The sequence below is a fragment of the Cavia porcellus genome, unplaced genomic scaffold, assembly GCF_034190915.1.
Source record: "Cavia porcellus strain 051 isolate PalLab524CR breed Dunkin Hartley unplaced genomic scaffold, mCavPor4.1 scaffold_21, whole genome shotgun sequence".
NCBI lineage: Eukaryota > Metazoa > Chordata > Mammalia > Rodentia > Caviidae > Cavia > Cavia porcellus.
Window position 1 is genome coordinate 970805 of NW_026947504.1, and position 13325 is coordinate 984129.

Consider the following 13325-nt stretch of genomic DNA (forward strand, 5'->3'; position numbering starts at 1 on the left):
CACGGGGTGGTGCGCATTGTATGGGTGTGTGCTACATTACATTCACTAGTAGGAGTGAGAAAAACATCACGGGGTGGTGCACATTGTATGGGTGTGTCTTACATTACATTCACTAGTAGGAATGAGAAAAACATCACAGGGTGGTGCGCATTGTATGGGTGTGTGTTACATTACATTCAGTAGTAGGAGTGAGAAAAACATCACGGGGTGGTGCGCATTGTATGAGTGTGTTACATTACATTCACTAGTAGGAGTGAGAAAAACATCACGGGGTGGTGCGCATTGTATGGGTGTGTGTTACATTACGTTTCACTAGTAGGAGTGAGAAAAACATCACGGGGTGGTGCGCATTGTATGGGTGTGTGTTACATTACATTCACTAGTAGGAGTGAGAAAAACATCACGGGGTGGTGCGCATTGTATGGGTGTGTGTTACATTACATTCACTAGTAGGAGTGAGAAGAACATCACGGGGTGGTGTGAATCGGAGGGTCTGAATTAGGATAGGCAGTGAGTGCCAATGTAGGACGGAGAAAAGCACCGCGGGGTGGTCAGCATGGGGACGTCAGGGAACATCCAGTGGCAATGTACGATAGGTTTCGGAAAATCATTGCGGGGTGGTGCGCATTGTATGGGTGTGTGTTACATTAGATTCACTAGTAGGAGTGAGAAAAACATCACGGGGTGGTGCGCATTGTATAGGTGTGTGTTACATTACATTCACTACTAGGCGTGAAAAAAACATCACGGGCTGGTGCGCATTGTATGGGTGTGTGTTACATTACATTCACTAGTAGGAGTGGGAAAAACATCACAGGGTGGTGCGCATTGTATGGGTGTGTGATACATTACATTCACTAGTAGGAGTGAGAAAAACATCACGGGGTGGTGTGAATCGGAGGGTCTGAATTAGGATAGGCAGTGATTGGCAATGTAGGATGGAGAAAAGCACCGCGGGGTGGTCAGCATTGGGAAGTCAGGGAACATGCAGTGGCAATGCAGGATAGGTTTCTGAAAAACATCGCGGGGTGGTGGGCATTGTATGGGTGTGTGTTACATTAGAATCACTACTAGGAGTGAAAAAATCATCACGGGGTTGTGCGCATTGTATGGGTGTGTGTTACATTACATTCACTAGTAGGAGTGAGAAAAACATCACGGGGTGGTGCGCATTGTATGGGTGTGTGTTACATTACATTCACTAGTACCAGTGAGAAAAACATCACGGGGTGGTGCGCATTGTATGGGTGTTTGTTACATTACATTCACTAGTAGCAGTGAGAAAAACATCACGGGGTGGTGCGCATTGTATGGGTGTGTGTTACATTACATTCACTAGTAGGAATGAGAAAAACATCACAGGGTGGTGCGCATTGTATGGGTGTGTGTTACATTACATTCAGTAGTAGGAGTGAGAAAAACATCACGGGGTGGTGCGCATTGTATGAGTGTGTTACATTACATTCACTAGTAGGAGTGAGAAAAACATCACGGGGTGGTGCGCATTGTATGGGTGTGTGTTACATTACGTTTCACTAGTAGGAGTGAGAAAAACATCACGGGGTGGTGCGCATTGTATGGGTGTGTGTTACATTACATTCACTAGTAGGAGTGAGAAAAACATCACGGGGTGGTGCGCATTGTATGGGTGTGTGTTACATTACATTCACTAGTAGGAGTGAGAAGAACATCACGGGGTGGTGCGCATTGTATGGGTGTGTGTTACATTACATTCACTAGTAGGAGTGAGAAAAACATCACGGGGTGGTGCGCATTGTATGGGTGTGTGTTACATTACATTCACTAGTAGGAATGAGAAAAACATCACGGGGTGGTGCGCATTGTATGGGTGTGTGTTACATTACATTCAGTAGTAGGAGTGAGAAAAACATCACGGGGTGGTGCGCATTGTATGAGTGTGTTACATTACATTCACTAGTAGGAGTGAGAAAAACATCACGGGGTGGTGCGCATTGTATGGGTGTGTGTTACATTACGTTTCACTAGTAGGAGTGAGAAAAACATTACGGGGTGGTGCGCATTGTATGGGTGTGTGTTACATTACATTCACTAGTAGGAGTGAGAAAAACATCACGGGGTGGTGCGCATTGTATGGGTGTGTGTTACATTACATTCACTAGTAGGAGTGAGAAAAACATCACGGGTGGTGCGCATTGTATGGGTGTGTGTTACATTACATTCACTAGTAGGAGTGAGAAAAACATCACAGTGTGGTGCCCATTGTATGGGTGTGTGTTACATTACATTCACTAGTAGGAGTGAGAAAAACATCACGGGGTGGTGCGCATTGTATGGGTGTGTGTTACATTACATTCACTAGTAGGAGTGAGAAAAACATCACGGGGTGGTGCGCATTGTATGGGTGTGTATTACATTACATTCACTAGTAGGAGTGAGAAAAACATCACGGGGTGGTGTGAATCGGAGGGTCTGAATTAGGATAGGCAGTGAGTGGCAATGTAGGATGGAGAAAAGCACCGCGGGGTGGTTCGCATTGGGAAGTCAGGGAACATGCAGTGGCAATGCAGGATAGGTTTCTGAAAAACATCGCGGGGTGGTGGGCATTGTATCGGTGTGTGTTACATTAGAATCACTAGTAGGAGTGAGAAAAACATCACGTGGTGGTGCGCATTGTATGGGTGTGTGTTACATTACATTCACTAGTAGGAGTGAGAAAAACATCACGGGCTGGTGCGCATTGTATGGGTGTGTGTTACATTACATTCACTAGTAGGAGTGAGAAAAACATCACGGGGTGGTGCGCATTGTATGGGTGTGTGTTACATTACATTCACTAGTAGGAGTGAGAAAAACATCACGGGGTGGTGCGCATTGTATGGGTGTGTGTTACATTACATTCACTAGTAGCAGTGAGAAAAACATCACGGGGTGGTGCGCATTGTATGGGTGTGTGTTACATTACATTCACTAGTAGGAGTGAGAAGAACATCACGGGGTGGTGTGAATCGGAGGGTCTGAATTAGGATAGGCAGTGATTACCAATGTAGGACGGAGAAAAGCACCGCGGGGTGGTCAGCATGGGGAGGTCAGGGAACATGCAGTGGCAATGTACGATAGGTTTCGGAAATCATTGCGGGGTGGTGCGCATTGTATGGGTGTGTGTTACATTAGATTCACTAGTAGGAGTGAGAAAAACATCACGGCGTGGTGCTCATTGTATAGGTGTGTGTTACATTACATTCACTACTAGGAGTGAGAAAAACATCACGGGCTGGTGCACATTGTATGGGTGTGTGTTACATTACATTCACTAGTAGGAGTGAGAAAAACATCACGGGGTGGTGCGCATTGTATGGGTGTGTGTTACATTATATTCACTAGTAGGAGTGAGAAAAACATCACGGGGTGGTGCGCATTGTATGGGTGTGTGTTACATTACATTCACTAGTAGGAGTGAGAAAAACATCACGGGGTGGTGCGCATTGTATGGGTGTGTGTTACATTACATTCACTAGTAGGAGTGAGAGAAACATCACGGGGTGGTGCGCATTGTATGGGTGTGTGTTACATTACATTCACTAGTAGGAGTGAGAAAAACATCACGGGGTGGTGCGCATTGTATGAGTGTGTTACATTACATTCACTAGTAGGAGTGAGAAAAACATCACGGGGTGGTGTGCATTGTATGGGTGTGTGTTACATTACGTTTCACTAGTAGGAGTGAGAAAAACATCACGGGGTGGTGCACATTGTATGGGTGTGTGTTACATTACATTCACTAGTAGGAGTGAGAAAAACATCACGGGGTGGTGCGCATTGTATGGGTGTGTGTTACATTACATTCACTAGTAGGAGTGAGAAAAACATCACGGGTGGTGCGCATTGTATGGGTGTGTGTTACATTACATTCACTAGTAGGAGTGAGAAAAACATCACGGTGTGGTGCGCATTGTATGGGTGTGTGTTACATTACATTCACTAGTAGGAGTGAGAAAAACATCACGGGGTGGTGCGCATTGTATGGGTGTGTGTTACATTACATTCACTAGTAGGAGTGAGAAAAACATCACGGGGCGGTGCGCATTGTATGGGTGTGTGTTACATTACATTCACTAGTAGGAGTGAGAAAAACATCACGGGGCGGTGCGCATTGTATGGGTGTGTTTTACATTAGATTCACTAGTAGGAGTGACAAAAACATCACGGGGTGGTGCGCATTGTATGGGTGTGTGTTACATTACATTCACTAGTAGGAGTGAGAAAAACATCACGGGGTGGTGCGCATTGTATGGGTGTGTATTACATTACATTCACTAGTAGGAGTGAGAAAAACATCACGGTGTGGTGTGAATCGGAGGGTCTGAATTAGGATAGGCAGTGAGTGGCAATGTAGGATGGAGAAAAGCACCGCGGGGTGGTCAGCATGGGGAGGTCAGGGAACATGCAGTGGCATTGTAGGATAGGTTTCTGAAAAATATCACGGGGTGGTGCGCATTGTATGGGTGTGTGTTACATTAGATTCACTAGTAGCAGTGAGAAAAACATCACGGGGTGGTGCGCATTGTATGGGTGTGTGTTACATTACATTCACTAGTAGGAGTGAGAAAAACATCACGGGGTGGTGCGCATTGTATGGGTGTGTGTTACATTACATTCACTAGTAGGAGTGAGAAAAACATCATGGGGTGGTGCGCATTGTATGGGTGTGTGTTACATTACATTCACTAGTAGGAGTGAGAAAAACATCACGGGGTGGTGCGCATTGTATGGGTGTGTGTTACATTACATTCACTAGTAGCAGTGAGAAAAACATCACGGGGTGGTGCGCCTTGTATGGGTGTGTGTTACATTACATTCACTAGTAGGAGTGAGAAAAACATGACGTGGTGGTGCGCATTGTATGGGTGTGTGCTACATTACATTCACTAGTAGGAGTGAGAAAAACATCACGCGGTGGTGCGCATTGTAAGGGTGTGTGTTACATTACATTCAGTAGTAGGAGTGAGAAAAACATCACGGGCTGGTGCGCATTGTATGGGTGTGTTTTGCATTACATTCACTATTAGGAGTGAGAAAAACATCACGGGGTGGTGCGCATTGTATGGGTGTGTGTTACATTATATTCACTATTAGGAGTGAGAAAAACATCACGGGGTGGTGCACATTGTATGGGTGTGTGTTACATTACATTCACTAGTAGGAGTGAGAAAAACATCACGGGGTGGTGCGCATTGTATGGGTGTGTGTTACATTACATTCAACAGTAGGAGTGAGAAAAACATCACGGGGTGGTGCGCATTGTATGGGTGTGTGTTACATTACATTCACTAGTAGGAGTGAGAAAAACATCACGGGGTGGTGCGCATTGTATGGGTGTGTGTTACATTACATTCACTAATAGGATTGAGAAAAACATCACGGGGCGGTGCGCATTGTATGGGTGTGTGTTACATTAGATTCACTAGTCTGAGTGACAAAAACATCACGGGCTGGTGCGCATTGTATGGGTGTGTGTTACATTACATTCACTAGTAGGAGTGAGAAAAACATCACAGGGTGGTGCGCATTGTATGGGTGTGTGTTACATTACATTCACTAGTAGGAGTGAGAAAAACATCACGGGGTGGTGTGAATCGGAGGGTCTGAATTAGGATAGGCAGTGAGTGGCAATGTAGGATGGAGGAAAGCACCGCGGGCTGGTCAGCATTGGGAGGTCAGGGAACATGCAGTGGCAATGCAGGATAGGTTTCTGAAAAACATCGCGGGGTGGTGCGCATTGTATGGGTGTGTGTTACATTAGAATCACTACTAGGAGTGAGAAAATCATCACGGGGTAGTGCGCATTGTATGGGTGTGTGTTACATTACATTCACTAATAGGAGTGAGAAAAACATCACGGGGTGGTGCGCATTGTATGGGTGTGTGTTACATTACATTCACTAGTAGGAGTGAGAAAAACATCACGGGGTGGTGCGCATTGTATGGGTGTGTGTTACATTACATTCACTAATAGGAGTGAGAAAAACATCACGGGGTGGTGCGCATTGTATGGGTGTGTGTTACATTACATTCACTAATAGGAGTGAGAAAAACATCACGGGGTGGTGCGCATTGTATGGGTGTGTGTTACATTACATTCAATACTACGAGTGAGAAAAACATCACGGGGTGGTGCGCATTGTATGGGTATGTGTTACATTACATTCACTAGTAGGAGTGAGAAAAACATCACGGGGTGGTGCGCATTGTATGGGTGTTTGTTACATTACATTCACTAGTACCAGTGAGAAAAACGTCACTGGGTGGTGCGCATTGTATGGGTGTGTGTTACATTACATTCACTAGTAGGAGTGAGAAGAACATCACGGGGTGGTGTGAATCGGAGGGTCCGAATTAGGATAGGCAGTGAGTGCCAATGTAGGACGGAGAAAAGCACCGCGGGGTGGTCAGCATGGGGAGGTCAGGGAACATGCAGTGGCAATGTACGATAGGTTTCGGAAAATCATTGCGGGGTGGTGCGCATTGTATGGGTGTGTGTTACATTAGATTCACTAGTAGGAGTGAGAAAAACATCACGGGGTGGTGCGCATTGTATAGGTGTGTGTTACATTACATTCACTACTAGGCGTGAAAAAAACATCACGGTCTGGTGCGCATTGTATGGGTGTGTGTTACATTACATTCACTAGTAGGAGTGAGAAAAACATCACGGGGTGGTGCGCATTGAATGGGTGTGTGTTACATTATATTCACTAGTAGGAGTGAGAAAAACATCACGGGGTGGTGCGAATTGTATGGGTGTGTGTTACATTACATTCACTAATAGGAGTGAGAAAAACATCACGGGGTGGTGCGCATTGTATGGCTGTGTGTTACATTACATTCACTAGTAGGAGTGAGAAAAACATCACGGGGTGGTGCGCATTGTATGGGTGTGTGCTACATTACATTCACTAGTAGGAGTGAGAAAAACATGACGTGGTGGTGCGCATTGTATGGGTGTGTGTTACATTACATTCACTAGTAGGAGTGAGAAAAACATCAAGGGGTGGTGCGCATTGTATGGGTGTGTGTTACATTACATTCACTAGTAGGAGTGAGAAAAAATCACGGGGCGGTGCGAATTGTATGGGTGTGTGTTACATTACATTCTCTAGTAGGAGTGAGAAAAAAATCACGTGGTGTTGCGCATTGTATGGGTATGTGTTACATTACATTCACTAGTACCAGTGAGAAAAACATCACGGGGTGGTGCGCATTGTATGGGTGTTTGTTACATTACATTCACTACTAGCAGTGAGAAAAACATCACGGGGTGGTGCACATTGTATGGGTGTTTGTTCCATTACATTCACTACTAGCAGTGAGAAGAACATCAAGTGGTGGTGTGAATCGGAGCGTCTGAATTAGGATAGGCAGTGATTGCCAATGTAGGACGGAGAAAAGCACCGCGGGGTGGTCAGAATGGGGAGGTCAGGGAACATGCAGTGGCAATGTACGATAGGTTTCGGAAAAACATTGCGGGGTGGTGCGAATTGTATGGGTGTGTGTTACATTAGATTCACTAGTAGGAGTGAGAAAAACATCACGGGCTGGTGCACATTGTATGGGTGTGTGTTACATTACATTCACTAGTAGGAGTGAGAAAAACATCACGGGGTGGTGCGCATTGTATGGGTGTGTGTTACATTATATTCACTAGTAGGAGTGAGAAAATCATCACGGGGTGGTGCGCATTGTATGGGTGTGTGTTACATTACATTCACTAGTAGGAGTGAGAAAAACATCACGGGGTGGTGCGCATTGCATGGGTGTGTGTTACCTTACATTCACTAGTAGGAGTGAGAAAAACATCACGGGGTGGTGCGCATTGTATGGGTGTGTGTTACATTACATTCACTAGTAGGAGTGAGAAAAACATCACGGGGTGGTGCGCATTGTATGGGTGTGTATTACATTACATTCACTAGTAGGAGTGAGAAAAACATCACGGGGTGGTGTGAATCGGATGGTCTGAATTAGGATAGGCAGTGAGTGGCAATGTAGGATGGAGAAAAGCACCGCGGGGTGGTTCGCATTGGGAAGTCAGGGAACATGCAGTGGCAATGCAGGATAGGTTTCTGAAAAACATCGCGGGGTGGTGGGCATTGTATGGGTGTGTGTTACATTAGAATCACTAGTAGGAGTGAGAAAAACATCACGTGGTGGTGCGCATTGTATGGGTGTGTGTTACATTACATTCACTAGTAGGAGTGAGAAAAACATCACGGGCTGGTGCGCATTGTATGGGTGTGTGTTACATTACATTCACTAGTAGGAGTGAGAAAAACATCACGGGGTGGTGCGCATTGTATGGGTGTGTGTTACATTACATTCACTAGTAGGAGTGAGAAAAACATCACGGGGTGGTGCGCATTGTATGGGTGTGTGTTACATTACATTCACTAGTAGCAGTGAGAAAAACATCACGGGGTGGTGCGCATTGTATGGGTGTGTGTTACATTACATTCACTAGTAGGAGTGAGAAGAACATCACGGGGTGGTGTGAATCGGAGGGTCTGAATTAGGATAGGCAGTGATTACCAATGTAGGACGGAGAAAAGCACCGCGGGGTGGTCAGCATGGGGAGGTCAGGGAACATGCAGTGGCAATGTACGATAGGTTTCGGAAATCATTGCGGGGTGGTGCGCATTGTATGGGTGTGTGTTACATTAGATTCACTAGTAGGAGTGAGAAAAACATCACGGCGTGGTGCTCATTGTATAGGTGTGTGTTACATTACATTCACTACTAGGAGTGAGAAAAACATCACGGGCTGGTGCACATTGTATGGGTGTGTGTTACATTACATTCACTAGTAGGAGTGAGAAAAACATCACGGGGTGGTGCGCATTGTATGGGTGTGTGTTACATTATATTCACTAGTAGGAGTGAGAAAAACATCACGGGGTGGTGCGCATTGTATGGGTGTGTGTTACATTACATTCACTAGTAGGAGTGAGAAAAACATCACGGGGTGGTGCGCATTGTATGGGTGTGTGTTACATTACATTCACTAGTAGGAGTGAGAGAAACATCACGGGGTGGTGCGCATTGTATGGGTGTGTGTTACATTACATTCACTAGTAGGAGTGAGAAAAACATCACGGGGTGGTGCGCATTGTATGAGTGTGTTACATTACATTCACTAGTAGGAGTGAGAAAAACATCACGGGGTGGTGTGCATTGTATGGGTGTGTGTTACATTACGTTTCACTAGTAGGAGTGAGAAAAACATCACGGGGTGGTGTACATTGTATGGGTGTGTGTTACATTACATTCACTAGTAGGAGTGAGAAAAACATCACGGGGTGGTGCGCATTGTATGGGTGGGTGTTACATTACATTCACTAGTAGGAGTGAGAAAAACATCACGGGTGGTGCGCATTGTATGTGTGTGTGTTACATTACATTCACTAGTAGGAGTGAGAAAAACATCACGGTGTGGTGCGCATTGTATGGGTGTGTGTTACATTACATTCACTAGTAGGAGTGAGAAAAACATCACGGGGTGGTGCGCATTGTATGGGTGTGTGTTACATTACATTCACTAGTAGGAGTGAGAAAAACATCACGGGGCGGTGCGCATTGTATGGGTGTGTGTTACATTACATTCACTAGTAGGAGTGAGAAAAACATCACGGGGCGGTGCGCATTGTATGGGTGTGTGTTACATTAGATTCACTAGTAGGAGTGACAAAAACATCACGGGGTGGTGCGCATTGTATGGGTGTGTGTTACATTACATTCACTAGTAGGAGTGAGAAAAACATCACGGGGTGGTGCGCATTGTATGGGTGTGTATTACATTACATTCACTAGTAGGAGTGAGAAAAACATCACGGTGTGGTGTGAATCGGAGGGTCTGAATTAGGATAGGCAGTGAGTGGCAATGTAGGATGGAGAAAAGCACCGCGGGGTGGTCAGCATGGGGAGGTCAGGGAACATGCAGTGGCATTGTAGGATAGGTTTCTGAAAAATATCACGGGGTGGTGCGCATTGTATGGGTGTGTGTTACATTAGATTCACTAGTAGCAGTGAGAAAAACATCACGGGGTGGTGCGCATTGTATGGGTGTGTGTTACATTACATTCACTAGTAGGAGTGAGAAAAACATCACGGGGTGGTGCGCATTGTATGGGTGTGTGTTACATTACATTCACTAGTAGGAGTGAGAAAAACATCATGGGGTGGTGCGCATTGTATGGGTGTGTGTTACATTACATTCACTAGTAGGAGTGAGAAAAACATCACGGGGTGGTGCGCATTGTATGGGTGTGTGTTACATTACATTCACTAGTAGCAGTGAGAAAAACATCACGGGGTGGTGCGCCTTGTATGGGTGTGTGTTACATTACATTCACTAGTAGGAGTGAGAAAAACATCACGGGGTGGTGCGCATTGTATGGGTGTGTGCTACATTACATTCACTAGTAGGAGTGAGAAAAACATCACGCGGTGGTGCGCATTGTAAGGGTGTGTGTTACATTACATTCAGTAGTAGGAGTGAGAAAAACATCACGGGCTGGTGCGCATTGTATGGGTGTGTTTTGCATTACATTCACTATTAGGAGTGAGAAAAACATCACGGGGTGGTGCGCATTGTATGGGTGTGTGTTACATTATATTCACTATTAGGAGTGAGAAAAACATCACGGGGTGGTGCACATTGTATGGGTGTGTGTTACATTACATTCACTAGTAGGAGTGAGAAAAACATCACGGGGTGGTGCGCATTGTATGGGTGTGTGTTACATTACATTCAACAGTAGGAGTGAGAAAAACATCACGGGGTGGTGCGCATTGTATGGGTGTGTGTTACATTACATTCACTAGTAGGAGCGAGAAAAACATCACGGGGTGGTGCGCATTGTATGGGTGTGTGTTACATTACATTCACTAATAGGATTGAGAAAAACATCACGGGGCGGTGCGCATTGTATGGGTGTGTGTTACATTAGATTCACTAGTCTGAGTGACAAAAACATCACGGGCTGGTGCGCATTGTATGGGTGTGTGTTACATTACATTCACTAGTAGGAGTGAGAAAAACATCACAGGGTGGTGCGCATTGTATGGGTGTGTGTTACATTACATTCACTAGTAGGAGTGAGAAAAACATCACGGGGTGGTGTGAATCGGAGGGTCTGAATTAGGATAGGCAGTGAGTGGCAATGTAGGATGGAGGAAAGCACCGCGGGCTGGTCAGCATTGGGAGGTCAGGGAACATGCAGTGGCAATGCAGGATAGGTTTCTGAAAAACATCGCGGGGTGGTGCGCATTGTATGGGTGTGTGTTACATTAGAATCACTACTAGGAGTGAGAAAATCATCACGGGGTAGTGCGCATTGTATGGGTGTGTGTTACATTACATTCACTAATAGGAGTGAGAAAAACATCACGGGGTGGTGCGCATTGTATGGGTGTGTGTTACATTACATTCACTAGTAGGAGTGAGAAAAACATCACGGGGTGGTGCGCATTGTATGGGTGTGTGTTACATTACATTCACTAATAGGAGTGAGAAAAACATCACGGGGTGGTGCGCATTGTATGGGTGTGTGTTACATTACATTCACTAATAGGAGTGAGAAAAACATCACGGGGTGGTGCGCATTGTATGGGTGTGTGTTACATTACATTCAATACTACGAGTGAGAAAAACATCACGGGGTGGTGCGCATTGTATGGGTATGTGTTACATTACATTCACTAGTAGGAGTGAGAAAAACATCACGGGGTGGTGCGCATTGTATGGGTGTTTGTTACATTACATTCACTAGTACCAGTGAGAAAAACGTCACTGGGTGGTGCGCATTGTATGGGTGTGTGTTACATTACATTCACTAGTAGGAGTGAGAAGAACATCACGGGGTGGTGTGAATCGGAGGGTCCGAATTAGGATAGGCAGTGAGTGCCAATGTAGGACGGAGAAAAGCACCGCGGGGTGGTCAGCATGGGGAGGTCAGGGAACATGCAGTGGCAATGTACGATAGGTTTCGGAAAATCATTGCGGGGTGGTGCGCATTGTATGGGTGTGTGTTACATTAGATTCACTAGTAGGAGTGAGAAGAACATCACGGGGTGGTGCGCATTGTATAGGTGTGTGTTACATTACATTCACTACTAGGCGTGAAAAAAACATCACGGTCTGGTGCGCATTGTATGGGTGTGTGTTACATTACATTCACTAGTAGGAGTGAGAAAAACATCACGGGGTGGTGCGCATTGAATGGGTGTGTGTTACATTATATTCACTAGTAGGAGTGAGAAAAACATCACGGGGTGGTGCGAATTGTATGGGTGTGTGTTACATTACATTCACTAATAGGAGTGAGAAAAACATCACGGGGTGGTGCGCATTGTATGGCTGTGTGTTACATTACATTCACTAGTAGGAGTGAGAAAAACATCACGGGGTGGTGCGCATTGTATGGGTGTGTGCTACATTACATTCACTAGTAGGAGTGAGAAAAACATGACGGGGTGGTGCGCATTGTATGGGTGTGTGTTACATTACATTCACTAGTAGGAGTGAGAAAAACATCAAGGGGTGGTGCGCATTGTATGGGTGTGTGTTACATTACATTCACTAGTAGGAGTGAGAAAAAATCACGGGGCGGTGCGAATTGTATGGGTGTGTGTTACATTACATTCTCTAGTAGGAGTGAGAAAAAAATCACGTGGTGTTGCGCATTGTATGGGTATGTGTTACATTACATTCACTAGTACCAGTGAGAAAAACATCACGGGGTGGTGCGCATTGTATGGGTGTTTGTTACATTACATTCACTACTAGCAGTGAGAAAAACATCACGGGGTGGTGCACATTGTATGGGTGTTTGTTCCATTACATTCACTACTAGCAGTGAGAAGAACATCAAGTGGTGGTGTGAATCGGAGGGTCTGAATTAGGATAGGCAGTGATTGCCAATGTAGGACGGAGAAAAGCACCGCGGGGTGGTCAGAATGGGGAGGTCAGGGAACATGCAGTGGCAATGTACGATAGGTTTCGGAAAAACATTGCGGGGTGGTGCGCATTGTATGGGTGTGTGTTACATTAGATTCACTAGTAGGAGTGAGAAAAACATCACGGGGTGGTGCGCATTGTATGGGTGTGTGTTACATTACATTCACTAGTAGGAGTGAGAAAAACATCACGGGGTGGTGCGCATTGTATGGGTGTGTGTTACATTATATTCACTAGTAGGAGTGAGAAAATCATCACGGGGTGGTGCGCATTGTATGGGTGTGTGTTACATTACATTCACTAGTAGGAGTGAGAAAAACATCACGGGGTGGTG